Genomic DNA, 14,992 nt, shown 5'->3' with positions numbered 1-14,992 from the left:
TGACAATCAATCACCAGGAAAATGTGTATGTATGGGGCGGGGGCTGGGATGAGGAGGGTGTTAAAAATGCGGGTTCCTGGGCTAAGAAGCCAAGATTGTGGAGACACCATTGGGACCCCAAGATTTAAATAATCAGCCAGAGTGACTCTGATGCAGGTAGTTTCCTGATCACAATTTAAAAAACAAAGAACAACAAAAACTGCCTCTCCTGTGTCTCTCACAGTTTTTCTACTCTCCATCCCTCCCTACTTTTCAGGCACTTTCTTGGGGGTCCCTAATGCTTCTGACTCCCTCCACTCATCGTTTAAGCTCCGAGAGCGAGCACTTGCTCTTTCTAACAGGTGCATCTCCAGCGTGCCCAGAACAATATCTGGCACACCAAGGGCCCTCTGGAAATGTTCGCCGAACGAATGTATGAGCGAAAAAATTAATATATATTGCGTTGTACAAAAACTTTTGCTTTTAAACGCGCGGGCAGGGTTTGAAACAAGGAAGCAAAGGTCATTCCAAAAAGAGGGTGAGGATGCGACTGGCAAAGCAGCGCGGAGGAAAAGGCTGGGAAGCCCCTCTCCGATTGTCTAGGCAACTCAGGAGGCCCTAATTCCCCGGTTGGGGGGCGAAAAATGTGATTATTTCCAGATTAGCAACCATCTTGGACCGCCTGCGTTACTTCTCCGGGGCGTCCATATTTGACTAATACAGTTGCTTCCGTGATTCTGGCCCCATCCAAACCTCTGAAGCGAAGTGTGAACGCGAGGGGGCCGCGTGGGGCGGAGGGGTTTCGAGCCCGAGCCCTCTCCGGGTTGCCCCGCCGAGGCAGAGCCGACCTCCCCATCATGGCGGCGGCCGGGCGGGGAAGCTGAGCCCGTGCGTCGCGTGCGTGCCTCCTCTCCCTCCCCTCCCCCTCCTCGGCGGCGGCGGCGGCGGCTTAGGCGGCAGCGCTCGCCATTGCCGCTGGTGGCAGGAGGCTGCGAGGAGCCGGCGCGGTCGCAGTCTCCACGGCGCAGGCCCACGGTAGCGCAGCCGCTCTGAGGTGAGTGCCCTACCGCGCAATCTCCAGCTATTTCAGCCCCGGCGCAGCCGCAACACGCCGCCCGCCCGCCGGCCGGCCGGCCCGCCCCGCAGCCGGCACTCTGCCGCCCCCGGCTCCGGGCCTGGGCCCCCGCCGGATTCGGCCAGCCTCGGGCGGGGGGCCCCAGCCCGGCCCAGTCAAACCGCCACCCCGAGGATGCGCAGGCCGCACTAGGCCCCAGGCGTCCTGGCGGGCTCGGGAGGGAGGCGCTGCCCTCCCGAGAGCCCCAGGGTTCCGGCCTCCCCCGCCGCCTGAGGCTCTCGGGGCCGCGGCCTCTTCTCCGCGGTGGAACCCGGGGCCCAGGCCTGGTCTTCCCGCGGGTTCGGGAGTTGGAGGCCTGGGAGAGCGCGCCGGCCTGGGAGCGGGAGGTGGGCGGGCTGCGCGGGACCGGAGCCGCGGCTCCCAGCTCGCCTCCTCGGCCCTTCCCGGGTCTGGTCCGCGGGCTGCGCGGCGCGGCGCGGCGGGCTGGGCCGGGGCGCGGGAGCCGCTGTCTCCTGCGGGAGAGGAGGCTGGCTCTTTGGGCGACCTCCGAAGCTTCCCTCCCGCCGGGGTGGCGTGGGCTTGTTACCCAGGTAGACTGGGGGACGCTGGAATATGGCGCGTTGCCCACCTTCTTGCAAGTTAGGAGGCGGCTCCGGCGGCAGCAGCGGCAGCTCGAGGAGGAGGGCGCAAAGTCCTTTTGTACGCAGAAATAAGGAGCGACATTGTGTTTTCTTCCCCAGCTGAGATGCTGCCGGCGGAGGGGCCTCGGTTCATCCTGTGCTTGGGGTGGTGGTCCCCTGGGTGAGGGACAGGGGGAGTAGCGCGACCCGGGGAAGGAACCGAACCTTTGCCACTGGAAAGGCAGGGGCTCTGGATGGCCTTGTGCGTGGGTATTAATTACCCCACATCCCTAGCCTTTTTGGAGAACTCAAGGGTTTGCTCTTGCATGTTTTCCACTTTACCCTGCAATGATGTACACCGCCTCTGTCACCTGTTGTGTTATTGCTGCTGGTACCAAAGTTTCGACAGTGCTTCTGTGTCCAGCAGAACTTGAAGTTGTTGAAAAATCCTAATATTTTTAGGATGTCAAATGATATCTGGTCCAGCCGGTTGGAGGAGCTGTTGCCTGGTCTCCATACCTTTTCAAACGTTAGATTAGAATATATTAATTGCTTACTTTAGAGCTGGTGTCAGTTGTGCTTAATTCTTTCTGTGGTTAGAGCAAAGTTCACGTTTTCTTAAGTGTGTAGAGACAATGTATTGGAAAAATCTTTAGGTGAAAATTCATGTGAGTGAGCCTGTCAGCTTGGACAGTGCTCTTCAGGAGAATGGGTATGCACATGTCACATGTTTTGTCCCAGGGCATCATCTGCGGTCACAGCTCACGGTGATCCTTTTCCCATCTCACCTCGACCCAGCCTTTAAAAAAAATTCCCTTTCCTTTGGCCTTGAACAGTAAGTTATTGGGTTCCTCACTAAAGGGAAGGCTGGGAGGACCTTGGAGTTCCTGGGGTTTTTTTCCTTCCCTTAATTCAGTAGTAGCCTGACTCCGTAGAATTGTGTTTGAAAGTTCTTGATGTGTTATCCCATAGGTGGTGAAAATATGACTGATTCTATCTGCATGTGAGTGTAATTTCCTTATTTTGTGAGCATGAAAGCAAATATACAATTATCATATGTAATGTAGTATACTTACTCTTAACTGGGGTCTGGAATTATGTGCATGATTTTTTGTGGGACTGTTTTTCTTCTAATAAGAGTTAGATTTGGCTTTCAACAGTGTCATTCAAACAGATAAGAATTATTGCTTACTATCTTTTGGTTCATCCTTATTTGAAGTCCTTTGATTTCATCTTGTGTGCCTTCCTCCTCCCCCCATCTCACACTCAACATATAAGAGGAAAATGACTTTTTGCTTAGGAGTTGGTGGTCATATTCTCACTTATGGGGGAAAAAAAGGTTTCTTATCTCCAAGCCAGGCTTTCTCATGGAAATAGTTTTCTTATCAAGTTTTAAGGAAATTCAGCTCCTGGATTTAGGGAAGTAACTATAGGAGTAAGAGATAATGAGAGCCCTTGTCCAGATATAGAGGGAATTAAAGGAGAAAGAATTTCAGGTTTCCCTCCCAATTCATGTATATTCCAGTGGAACCCAAAATTGTAGGGTTTTTAGGTTTTATTAAATCACAATTAGGTATCCATCTTTAATTTTCTTCAGGCGCTAAAGACCAACTTCCTATGATTTAAATATCTGCATTTTCATTGCCTGTACATTATAGGTTTAAGCAGACTGTCTTCAAGACATATATTATGGGAAATAATAAAAAGTGAATGCCTTTTAAGGGAAATTTAAGCTTCTTGCAATCTGGGATAAAATTTTTTATACCTCTTTCCTTATATGTAATATAAGGCATTCAGTGAATGTCTTTTGGGAAATAATGATATAATGATGATGAACAGTAATTATTGAAATTAAAATTTTTTTCAGAAGTGTTTGAAAAGGCATGCTGAATTTTTTTGGTTTCTGGAAGCACTGTAAACTGTCAGCTTTCAGAAGCACACTCTCCAGTCTCTGGAGAACAGGAAGTTACTGCATACGTTCAGTTTCTGTCAGTATCTTTAGGCAAGCCCAGTGCTTCATGCTGCAGTGGGCTTATTCATCTACTCAGTGCCACTCTGAAAAGTTGGAGGGTAGAGGGGGTATTCTGTGGGTTGTTGAGTCTCAGAAGTGTCTACTCTAAACCTCAAGAGTTTCCACGTATTCTCTCTGGGGCTGTAATTCAGGAAATTCGATATTTGAATTCAGATGTTTATGTGCGACGCTTATTAATACATATATTTGGTAAAGCAGTCTTACAGATAAATACCAATTTTGGTTTTATAAAAAACATTTTGGAAAATATACTAAAGGACATTTTCTCTTATTTCATGTTTTCCTTGAGAGCTAAAGCTAGTGTTTCCAGCCTGAACTTGATCTAAACGCAGTTTTCTATGGATGCTTAGTAAAAGAACAATGAAAAAGAAACCCACTTGTTAAATTTATTTTAGAAACATTTTATTTAGACCAAGTCCAATCAGTATTTTTTTAGGCTCTGGATACATGTTAATTTTTGAGCATTATGTATCATATAGTTCCTTACTTATTAACTCAGAAGTGGATTATCCGCTTTTTTGGCTTTTCAGTTAGTACTTTTATCCATCGGTATTTTAGTAAGGAGAACAGGCTGGCAGAGAAATAGTAAAGGAGGTGTAACAAATCAACTTCAGGTGTTTCCAGAAGATTACAACCACATTGAGCTATTGGAAACTTTTAATCCTAGAGCAACAAAAATGCTTTGTCTGAAGTTATTTCAACGTAGTATGGACAAAATTTGGAAAATGAAAAGAATATTTGACTGCGCAAGGAAAATAAATGGATTATGGAAACCTTGGAATATATATTTTTTTCTGCAGTGTGATTCATAGTTAGGCTAATATGTTTTCAACCTCACTCTGCAGTTTAGTTATGGAAGCTTCAAAAAGATTTCATCATGTGGTCTTTACTCCTAAAATGTCCTAAAATGCGAACGTTTATATGAACTGAAGAAAAATCAGAAATACAACTTAATAGAGATATCCTAGTATATTTTAAAAAGACCCAACCAACCAACAAGCCAAACAAACAACCCAAAACACTAGGGGCAGTTAAGGAAGGCCCACCACAGTTGTGATCCCTTGAGGCCAATCTATATTGTATCATTAGCAGCAGTCACTTAGAAAATAAACTGACCAAAAGCAATCTTCTTAAGAAACCCAGACCTGGTAGCCCTGGTAGCCTGCTTTGTCAAACTGCTACTGAGCCATGAGATAATTTCTTACTTGCCATGTCTATTAAGAGAGGCGTGTATGTGTGCTGGGGGAGAGTTGGTGGGGAGGAGAGGAGGAAAGAGTAAATGATGCTGGTGAAATAATCTAATTCTATAGATGGGGATGATCACAGGAATTTTGGAGGTGTAGTATTTTTAAAAGAAGCTGAAAGCTACTTTTGTATAGGTCATCAGTTTGGCGACATCCACTGTCTAGTATTTATAGTGTATTGTTTAGTATACAAGCATAGTATATGGATTAGTTCATGAATGCTGATTTCTTTTGTTACAAATGTGAAAAGTTTGGCTAACAGTTTAAGTGGACATTTTCTTAAGGACTCTTCATTGGTGCCTGTTGAATAAACTATGCCAAGCCTTTTTCAGAATCATCATGAAGAATGAACTTTGTATGCATAAATCTTAAGACCATTTTTTTAAAATAAGAGTTTGTATTTTGCTGTTGGTAATTGTAAAATCTTTGCTTTTTAGAACTTGGATAGTCTGTTTTGTTGCTGCTACTGAATGCTAATGTGGTTTTAGGCTGGCAGCTAAACCTACAAAGAACAAGAGGAAGTGAGGAAATGTCCCCATGAAACATTGCTTAAAACTAAGCAGTAAACTAGAAATGGGGAGCTAGGGACTAGGGGACTTAATTCTTGTTTTATGTTCAAAAGAGGATGAGACATACATCCACTGAGAAATAACCTTGTGTCCTCACTTTGGAGCTTTACCACTCATTCAGCATTGATTAAAGACATACTATGTTCCAGGCATGTGCTGGGTGCAAGAGTAATCATGGGCCTTGTCTATAGGGGAGAAAGGTAAAGGTGCAACTAAAATAATACAATTTGTTGAGAGCTAAAAGAAAGAATGGTGCGGCATTATAGAAGGAGGGAGGAATTTCTTCTGGGGCAGGGGTGAGTGATACAGGGAGAATAAATGAAGTTAGGACAGATTTTTCATGTAGTGGATGCTTAAGTAGGACTTTGGAAGGATGAGTAGCTGTTTTACTGATGGAAAAGAAGAGGCTAGATGAAGGGCATTGCTAGTCTGATTTGAGAAATAGCAAGTAGATTTTTCTGTACTTGGGGAGTAGTGGAAAATGAAGCTGATGAGATTGTGGCCTGATTGGGAAGAGCATCGGGGAGTTAAAAATTATAGTTGGTTGGTTAGTGGATGATGATGCCTTTAAGGTAGGGAATGTATAGGGAGAACAGAATTTGATGAGGAAGATAATAGGGTATGGTTCTGGGCATGGGAATTAAGGTATGTTGAGTGGATGATGATGCCTTTAAGGTAGGGAATGTATAGGGAGAACAGAATTTGATGAGGAAGATAATAGGGTATGGTTCTGGGCATGGGAATTAAGGTATGTTGAATAGGTAGGTACCTGAAGATTTGGACTGGAGCTATAGGGGAAGTGGGAATCTATTAGGAGATTTGTATTTATTAGCATAATGTCATATAGAATCTGCAAGAGTATAATGTCAAGAGTGAGGAAACAACTAAGGGCAACCTTGGGTAGTATCTATATCTGAGGGTCAAGTGGAAGAGAGGCCTGTGAAGGAAGTTGAAAAAGAATGGCTGAAGAGATAGATAAATGGTGTAGGGTTGAAGAAGCTGAGGGTAGAGATTAAAAGAATTTTAACAAGGAATTTAGCAGTGTGAATTAATACAGAGCTCATTGGGATAAAAACTGGAGTAGCCAATTAGGAGATCAGTTTTCTGAATGTGTGTGTGTATGCATGTATTGTTTTGCCAGGAATCATGATAATTAAACACAATAGATTTCTAGAGTATTATTGAATATAGGGGTAAGGCCTATAAAACCCAATTTAATCGATGGCCTGTGCTTAGAAATGGGTCCTGTGACTTTCTTTTACAAGAATTACAGCATAAAAACTGGGTGGTGACTTAAATTTTAACAATTGGAGTTTATGTATTTGAGTATATATAGTATAGTGTGTGTGTATATGTATATGTGTATGTATATATATATATAGAGAGAGAGCGTATATGTAGGTCTTTTGAAATGCGAATTCCTTTAGAAGGATTCTGAGGTTTTATGACATTTATATGTTAAGCGCAGGATTTTCTAACCTGGATTTTATAGTTCTGGGGTTCAGTGGATATATTTTGGCTGTGTGACCCGGAATCTCTTGAAATTGGTTGAGAAATATTGTGTGTGTGTCTATGTGATTTTTCTGAGGAGAGGGTCTGTAACTTTTATGAGATTCTCAAAGGGTTCTTGACAGGAAAGTCAAGGGCCTTTTTGGTAATGTTAATGATTAAAGTCAGTTGTTGGTTGTGTTAGTTGAATAAAATTAGTTATCCTGACTGGAATAGACTGAGCAAGGGAAAGAAAATGTGAGTAGATATCCTGAGTTGAGGAACTTTGGGAAGATATAAAGTACCTTTAGAAGATAGGGATAGGAGGAGCATCAGAAGGAAGGTGGGAGAAATGCCAAAGCAAAGCTTAACTAGTTTCAGAGTTTTGCCAAATCATCTGGATTCGTTGCTTTTTTCTACTCCAGGACTCACACTTGTACTGTATATGACTGTTCATGCACTATATACGATAGGCTTTGTTGGGGGATCAAATTACTATTGTTTTAAAGAGAAAGTGAGCTTTGAAAGAAAGCTGAACGGTTCATAGATTGCACTCAAATTCATTTTAAGTTTGTAGTTGCTTATGTACACTTTGAAAAACTTCTAAAATGCATGCATTTCAATCTAGTGATCTGAGACAAGACATTTACTCTCCTTGCTTAATTTTTCTGCCCATGAAATGAAAATACCATTGGCTTATTTTATAGGGTCTTCCTGAAATATGACAATTATGGAATGTTTTGAGATCTAAGATGTATAATGGTAACAAATAGCTAGTATTCACATTTCTTAAGCCATTGATAAAATCTGGAAATTTAAACAAATTATTTAATAATGTTTCATACTAGAACTTACTTGATTCTCAGAATATTTCATTCTGAAGTTTTAGATAATTGGTCAATTTTACTTCTTGTAATCTTCGGATCTTTGAAATTAAATTAAGATTCCAGTTTGGTCAGGTGGGCTCTGGGTTCTGGGAAATGACCTCCAACTTTTGTTGTCACTCTTACAAATAAAAGTTTGAGCACACATTCTGAATCCCATTTATTTCTAAATGATGTTCCTATTATTGTACTAATACATTTATGTGCATTACCAAATGTATAGAAGGTAGACATTTTAAAACGAGATTAAAATGAGTATTTTTTAATGTCTTGCTAATTGAGTTAATGATGTTTCAGTAACTTATGAGTTTGATTAGCTTGTTTTTATAAATACATTTGCTCATAACTCATGATTTTTTTCTGTAATTAATGCCACTTGGCAGTGTTTCATAGGATACCCTGTAAAAGTATTGGCAAATACAAGAATTACATGAATAAACATATTGGGTAATCTTAAGAAAATTTGTGTTATGTAACTTGCAGTTTGACTTGTGTTTGTGGATTATCTTTACATTTACTAAATCTGTGAAGAAGATCCCTGAGTAGAACTGGAGTACTTTTGTTTATTCACCTTTTTTTGGTCCTTTGTCTTTCATAAAACAATTATGAAGTAAAGTTTTCAATAATAGAGCTTTCATATAAAAATAGTCACAAATTAAAGAACTAACCAAGGTTTGCTACATAAAAACACCATCATAGAACTAGTCTGTTTGATCCAAAACTGGCCTCAGGAACTAAGTCAAAAGAAGAAACAATTCCAGTATCACCAATTATGTGACTGAGTATTAAAATTTTTGTCTTTCTTCCTTAATTTTTGTCTCTATATTTTTAAAGTTTTTCTACATTGAAAATGTATTATTTTAAATGTAGTGAAAATTTTTAGAAAGAAAACAAAAAGCCCCCAAAATCAGTGGTTATCTTTGGTTATAAGCATATAGGTGATTTTCATTTTATTTCTTAATAGCTTTCATTATTTTTCAGATTATTCTTAATGAAATACATTAACTTTCATAATCAGAAAAAATAAACATAAATATAAATAACATAATTATGGTTCTAAGGACTCACTATCAGATTTTGGGCAGGCAAGTCACTTATCCTCACTGGGACTTTTTCCCTATTTGAAAATGGAAAAGGACAAAAATGGTAACGTTTCTTCTAAATAAGAATTCCTTCCAAAATTAATTGGGAGTCTGTGTTATATGTTAAACAAATATATTTTCTTCTTAAAGCAAAGAGGTTATGTATATGTGTTCATTGTAGAAAAGCAAATAGAAGAAAATTAAAAATAACTAAATCTACCATACACAAATATTTAACAATATTTTAATTATATGGTTTTAGATACTTCCCTAAGCATATGTGTATGTACTTGCGTGCGCACACACACTGTACATATGTATACTGTATATGATAATGTGGAATAATACTCTGCATACTTTCTTGAACCAGAAACATCTATGGGTGCTTGATTTGCCTATTTTTTGCCCTGGAACATTCTTAATGAGACAGCTATAAATCCATTTTAATGAAATATAAAAGATATTTAAAAGTTTCTATCCAAATAAAAATTTGTCCAGGAAATGCTTACTGTCTGTTTCATGCTCTGTGTGGTTTTGCTGAGGTAAGGGTAACTTGGAGTAAGGATGGAAGGGCCTGCCTATGAAAGCTTACTTAGTAAAGAATGAAAGCTAAATCCTGGGTTAACCTCAATTTCATTCACATATTAACTTGCTTTTTCTCTACTCTGCCCTCACACTTCCTGAGCCAAGATTCTTATTTGTAGGATAGTTTCTGAGGTGAAAGTTTGTCTCAATATGTTATTGGTCTTTTATTTCTCCCTGGGACATTCTGAGCTATTATATTCCCATTGAGAGCAAATTGATATTAGTAGCAGCAATTGTACAATATAGAAGTGTTAAAAATACTTGTTCTTAAAAAGTATTATCTGTGGGGAGTTCAAAAGATCTTCTATGCATAAAGTATAAATATCTTTTAAATATAAAATACTCTAGTCTGATTCATGCTCTGCCTCAATTAAGTGTGTGATACATATAAAATTCTGATTTTATGTAAAGAATACTAGATCTTTCTCAAAGTTAACTTTCTTTAAGATTTTGTGCAGTGGGTTCTCTTTAGAGTTTGTAATGTAACCCAATTTTCCTGCTTACTTATTTAGTTCTATCTTTAATCTTTCTAGTAGCTTTTTTTTTTCTTTAATACAAAATGGAAAGCAAGTCTAGGGTAAATATTTCCTTAGTCATCACAATTAATATCTAAAGTAGTCTAGTCATTTTTCATCTAAGTGTAGTATAAAGCCTGTGGAGGTATGTGTTAGAAGAAAAAAAAATCTGATTTGTCTATTTTCTTCATTTCTACTTTGAAGATTAGGATCTTTTCCAGCTGAAAAACTTTATCATTTATACTTGACAATTAAGATGTTTAAGTTAGTATCTTTCAGAGATAGGGGGAGGTGGACAGCCTGGGAGTAAAAGATACAAACTTTTTGCCTCTTAAATTTTTGTTTTCAGTTTTTGTGTCTAAAAGATGTGAGAGCAGTAGCTAATTCTAACTTGGGAATCCACCAAGATGGATTGTTTTCATTCTGAAGAAATCCATTTTGTAGCTCAATGAGTGATATATATCCAATGTCCTTTAAATAGGTAATCTTTGGTTAGTGTTAATTTACGGCTTCTGGTAAGGTAGTGATTCTTGTCTTTTAGGCTAGCACTATTTTGAAATTATCTTTTTTTTTTATAATAATGACTTTTTTGTACTTTATTTTGGTGGGGATTAGTTTTATTTGTTTGTTCTAATGGAGGTCCTGGGGATTGAACCCAGGACCTCATGCATGCTAAGCATACGCTCTACCACTGAGCTATACCTCCCCCAGTAATAATGATTTTTAAAATAACAACTGGTTTCCCTTAAAGATAAAAAGAATATGCATCTGTTCCATGTAAGTAGGCATACTCAGATTTGGCCAACCAACAGAATTTAAGAACTCTATATCCAGTGGCCTGATTGACATTTCTTGGATGCCTCAGATTCACTTCATCCTAGAATGAGATTCCATTCTCAAACTTGTCCCTGTTCCATTCTTGCTTACCTTGGTGAAGGGTATCACCGATTGATCCATTTTCTCAGAACAGACACCTTGATCTTTCCATATCATCAAATCCTCTAACTTTCTAAATAAGCTGAAATTGTCCTCTTCATTTCCACCATTATCACTTTTCTCTGAGTTCCTGTTATTTCTTTTCTGGACTGTTGCAGTAACCTATAATTGATCCACCTGCTTCCACTCCGGCTTAGCACCCATTGAAGGCAGTATTAAGTGATCTTTTTCTAAATACATAGTGTGATCAGTTTCCCCATTTAGGATGAATACAAAGCTCCTTAATGTGGCTGTACCTACATTTTGGGCTCAGTTTGTATCAAACATGCTCCTAACCATAAAACCTTTTCTATTGCTGTTCCTTCTGCCTGGAAAGGTTTTTCGTCTCTTCTCTACCTGGTAAAATCTTAGAAATTTTATTCAAGTCTCTGCTCAAGCATCATTTCTTCAGAGAAGTTTTACCAGATCTCCCTTATTGCACTTATACTTCACCATATATGTCTATACATGCCATTTACACTTGTTTGTATATTACTTGATACATGTCTCTCTTTGCCACCAGTTTGTAAGCTTTATGAAAGTAGACACCATGTTTGTGTTCATCACCAAGCAGAGTGCTTGACATGTAACTAGTAGTATTTATTTGAATAAATGATTGTAGAAACCTTGTAAAATTCATTTGAAATATTTTACCTTATTACTAGGCTTTTGTGGTGTCATCTAATATTTTATAATTTTTAAGAACTTGGAGTAGAAAAAAATTCTAAGTCATCTAAGCCAGCTCACCTCCCCGAAGTGACTTGGTCATCAGTCTCTTCTTGAACATGTTCGATGATAGGAAATCATTTTGGTGGGTACTACATACCAAAAGTCTGTCTAGTCTTCAACACTTTAGGTGGTTAGAAACTTTAATTTCACCTGAAATTTCTCCTTGTAATTTTTACCTACTGGTCTCACACTTCTGCTCTCTAGGACTTCTAAAAATAAGTATAAGGTTTTGGTTGGGTTTTTTTTTTTTTTTTTTTTTAATTTCTTTGAGTCATCTCTATTTTAGTTTGAATATCCCTAGATCCTTAAGCCTTCTTGGAAAAGTAATGGGGTCTGTTGGAAAGGTAGCGTTTTAAAAGCTGTATTAGTTTCCTAGGGCTGCCATAACAAAGTACCATAAACTTGGTGCCTTAAAACAACAAATTTATTCTCATAATTCTAAAGGCCAAAAGTCCGGAATCTCGTGTTTGTAGGACCAGAATCCCTCTGGAGGCTCTAAGGAAGAATCTGTTCTTTCCTTCTTCCAGTTTTTGGTGGCTGCTGGCGTTCCTTAATTTGAAGCTACATTGTTCCAGTCTCTACCTCCGTGGGCACATTTTCTCCTGCTCTTCTGTCTTTAGTCTCTTTTGGTCTCACTCTTATAAGGACACTTGTTGGATTTAGTGCCAACCTGAATAATCCAGGATGATCTCCTCATCTCAAAATCCTTAATTTAGTTACATTATAAAGAGCCTTTTTTTCTGAATGATATAACATTTACAGTTTCCAGAAGTTGGGATGTGGACATTTCTTTTTTGCAGCCACCATTCAGCTCACTACAAGGGCTCCGGGTTTAAGTCCTGATACTGCTGCCTACAGGCTTTTTGCAACTTTGAGCATTACTTACTTAACCTTTTTGAGTCTGAATCTCCTTAATTTTAAGACAAGGATAATAATACCTATATCATTGATATGAGGAGATTTAAGGAAAATTCAGGTGAAGTACTTGACATATAGTAACTAACTCATTACATGTTGTCTTCCACAGAACCAAACTACCCTGACCCTACTGCACTTTGTCAGGGCCCCTGGATATCATGTGTGGCCTAGATAAGTACAAACTACAGTGGGTCCAACTTTTTCTGTTTTCTGGGCATTGTATAGCTACCATGATTAATACAGTTCAAGTCTGAATTAGGTTTATTGGTAGCCACATCCTAAGATTGGCTCATTAAATTTAGAATTGATTAAAAACCCCAGGGTCTTTTTCATTGGTTTAACTGTTAAACCTTGATTGTGTAGTTAGTTGTTTAGAACTACTGTGCACATTTTCAGATGTTACATTTTGTGTTACATGTGTTACATTATCAAGTCATAGTGCCTAGTGCATAATAGGAGCAAAATTGATGCTGAATTTAATGTTGCTGCATGGTTTAAAGAAATCTTTAAGCTTACCTACTTTGGGCTATTCAGAGAATATATCTTAAAACAAATGCTGGGGTCAATATAAAAAGAAAAAGTTACCATTGAAGTAGCAACTCTATCAGTTATATTGGGCAGATGGATGGCATCGCTAGGTACTCTTTCAGGTAATCAGTGGCTGATCACTTCCAGGTTGATGGACAGGTTGTTTTTTATGCTTTCATCAGGTATATGAAATGTATGTCTGTTGCTTACTTAGCAAGTGTTCATTTAATGATTTCCATATCTACTAGAACTATTTGGAATTTGCATTTGAGATAAAAGAGTGGAGAAATGGATGATATAGAAATGGTGTTTTAAAAATATTTATTTTTTGAGTATTACAAGTACACTGTTAAATGATGAACAATATAAAATGAAAAGTAGATTTCTTTCCCACTGCAGAAACAACTACCACTATCAGTTTCTTATGAATTCATCAAGGTAGGCTAAGCAAAAGTGTGTGTGTCCCTTTTAAAAAACACAAATGATTGTTTATATGCATATAGTCTTCTAGAATGTGGGGTTTTTTTTTAAATGACATGTTTTGTATCTTGATCCTCAGTACCAGTGTAGGATTTATAGTTTTTTGCCCTGTTGTTGCGAGGCAGAGGACCAAATTTCATAGCTTTCCGTTACTGATTTGATTGTGTGGGATGCATTTCCAAGAGAATTGTAGTCTTTTGTGAAAGAAGTCTCTTTATAGGCTAAGTTTATACCAGGGAAATAAAACCAATTTTAATTCAGGCCACTTATTTAGAATATGAATAAAGAAAAGCTCATCAATTCAAATTGGTTTAACACATTAGCTTGGTATTGCTTGAGCCCTTTTCATGCTTGCTAAATGAATTACTCATTTTGATTATATTGACAGCAGGGCTAAGTGAATTATTTCAAGAACCAGGTAGTAGCATAGATCTAGTTTAGAAAGAGCTAGAATATTCAATAGTAAAAGGGATATGGTAGCTGTAACATTCTCCCTTGGGTTCTTATTTGTGTGTGTTTTTTTCCCCCCGCTCTTCTGTTACAGTTTAAGCCAGTGGTTCTTAATCTTTTGCTTCAGGACCCTTTTATACTCTTAACATATTGAGTACTCAAGAGCTTTTGTTTATGTGGGTTATAACTCTTGATACTTACTGTATTAGAAGTTAAAACTGATGTTTTTTAAAAAGTTTATCAATTTGAAAATAATAATATACCCATTACATGTTAAAATAAGTGAAACATTTTAATAAAAAATAACTATATTTTCCAAAACAAAAAACAATTTAGTGAGAAGAGTAATACTGTTTTACAGTTTTTGCAAACCTCTTTAATGTCTGGCTTGATGGAAGTCAGCTAGTATACTCCTATCTGTTTTTGCACTACAAATGCTGTAGTGTGTTGCTTTGGTTAAAGTATGAGAAGATCTGATCTCATGCCAGATATGTAGTTGAAAAAAGGAAGAGTATTTTAAGAGCCTTTTCAAATTATTGTGGATGTTCTTCTTTGGTATAACACTAAAACTCAGTAGTGTTAATTTCTTAAAGGTGAGTTGCAGTGTGGAATCTGAAATCATAACTGTGCTTTCTTAATGTTGAAATCTATTGGTTTCTATCTTTGAATGGATCTTTTAACCCGTGCATGATTTTATAACATCATACATTGGTCATTTGGAAAATACTAATTTACTGAGTTATGTAGCTCTTCCAAATGTTGACACAGAAGTCACATTCATTAACACTAGCCCTGATCTCATCAGAAAAGACTTTTTTGTTTTTTAAATTATTTTTTTG

General features: G+C 38.5%; 1 protein-coding gene across 5 annotated transcripts in view; it reads left to right on the top strand.

The window, feature by feature from the left end:
- The first annotated feature begins 879 nt into the window (after nt 1-879).
- Nucleotides 880-14,992, top strand: part of NRF1 (nuclear respiratory factor 1) — a 127,251-nt gene continuing 113,138 nt past the window's right edge. For 2 of the 5 annotated variants that reach the window (XM_074367074.1, XM_074367070.1), the window contains exon 1: nt 880-1,033. The gene's annotated coding sequence lies outside the window, so the exon portion shown is untranslated. The remainder of the gene's footprint in view (nt 1,034-14,992) is intronic. The other 3 variants (XM_074367073.1, XM_074367071.1, XM_074367072.1) reach the window with 2 other exon arrangements.

Source organism: Camelus bactrianus, chromosome 7, assembly GCF_048773025.1.
Source record: "Camelus bactrianus isolate YW-2024 breed Bactrian camel chromosome 7, ASM4877302v1, whole genome shotgun sequence".
Lineage (NCBI taxonomy): Eukaryota > Metazoa > Chordata > Mammalia > Artiodactyla > Camelidae > Camelus > Camelus bactrianus.
This window is presented reverse-complemented; position numbering and strand designations above follow the sequence as displayed.